The 1,584-nt window shown below is 43.8% G+C and overlaps 1 pseudogene; it reads left to right on the forward strand.

Annotated features, from left to right (window-relative positions):
- On the forward strand, positions 1-1,321 carry LOC101103621 (large ribosomal subunit protein uL23-like; annotated as a pseudogene).
- The last annotated feature ends 263 nt before the right edge of the window (positions 1,322-1,584 follow it).

The raw sequence follows: 1,584 nt of genomic DNA on the forward strand, positions 1-1,584 counted from the left end.
CTTACTTGAAAGTCTGTTTAGAGGTAGTTTCCAAGGTCTTTCCCCAACCATCCACATCCAGGCTATAGCTTCCTGCCCACCCTGCTGAAGATAAGTTGTTTTTGCTTTGGAGTGGGATTGGGGCATCTGTCCTGACACACCTCGTACAGACAAGAGTAAGCACTGCCAGGGAGAGGCTGGGCTGGCAAATGTTGCCACAGTAAGTCCACCACAAAGGGCCCCTGCTCTTCCTTTCTGATAATTAAAACCCAACAGAAATTTTTGAGGATATCTAGAAAGCTGAACAAAATTACAAAAAGATGGAAAGAAGTAAAGATAAGAAATTAGAACACCATATCAGAAGATTCATCAAGCAAATTGTAGAAGTTGCAGGAAGAAAAAAGAAAGAGGTAGAGATAGAGGGGGGAGGGGAGGGAGAAAGGAAAGGAGATAAGGAAGGGAGGGAAAATGCGAAGAGGAAATAATAAAACAACAGCAACATTTCCTTGAACTGAAGCACATGAATACTGAGATTGACCAAAACTGGGGTACAATGAGACCTTTCTATGTTGAAAAGCCTCACTGGGAGACACACAGAGAGAGACAGAGAAAGAAAAGCAGGTCACATATAAAGAATCAGGATCAGAAACACTGGAAAGTAGACATCCCTAGAGCCATGCCCTCAAAATGGTGAGTCTAATATTTCTGATTAGACTTTTATACCCAGCCAAATAATCAACAAAGGTGAAGGTAGAACAAAGACAGTTTTAGATATTCAAAGTCTCAAAAAAGCCTTTTCATGAAGACGGCCCTGAAGGCAAAGAAGGAAGCCCTTGCCCCTCCTAAAGCGAAAGCCAAAGCAAAGGCTTTGAAGGCTAAGAAAGCAGTGTTGAAAGGCGCCCACACCCACTAAAAAAAAAAAAAAAAAGAGCTGGGCATCACTCACTTCCCAGCAGCCCAAAACACTACGGCTCAGGAGGCAGCCCAAATATCCTCGGAAGAGCGCCCCTAGGAGAAACAAACTTGACCACTATGCCATCATCAAATTCCCCCTCACCACCGAGTCAGCCATGAAGAAAATAGAAGACAACAACACACTGGTATCCATTGTGGATGTCAAGGCCAACAAGCACCAAATTAAACAGGCTGTGAAGAACCTCTATCCCATTGACACGGCTAAGGTCAATACCCTGATCAGGCCTGATGGAGAGAAGAAGGCCTATGTTCGACTGGCTCCTGACTATGATGTTTTGGATGTTGCCAACAAAATTGGGATCATCTAAACTGAGTCCAGCTGGCTAATTCCAAATATAAAAGTTTTCACTATGTATATAGAAAAAAAGTATCTCAAAAAAAATTCTGCATTTTTCCTCAGGCAGCTACTATGAGATACAGTTCCCCTCACCCCGCAGGGCATATATTTAAAAGAAGAAGCCATAGGATGCAGGAAATGGGACCCAGTCCCAGACAGAGGGGAAGGGAAATTCTGGAGTGATAATGAGGGGACTTCCAAGATGGCCTTGCAAGAGCAGGCAGAGGGTGACAGGAAAGCATGGTTCAAAAATGCAAAACTGGACACAGAGAGAGGCAGTTCAGACTCCTGAT

This window comes from Ovis aries, chromosome 2 (genome assembly GCF_016772045.2).
Source record: "Ovis aries strain OAR_USU_Benz2616 breed Rambouillet chromosome 2, ARS-UI_Ramb_v3.0, whole genome shotgun sequence".
In the NCBI taxonomy this organism is placed as follows: Eukaryota; Metazoa; Chordata; class Mammalia; order Artiodactyla; family Bovidae; genus Ovis; species Ovis aries.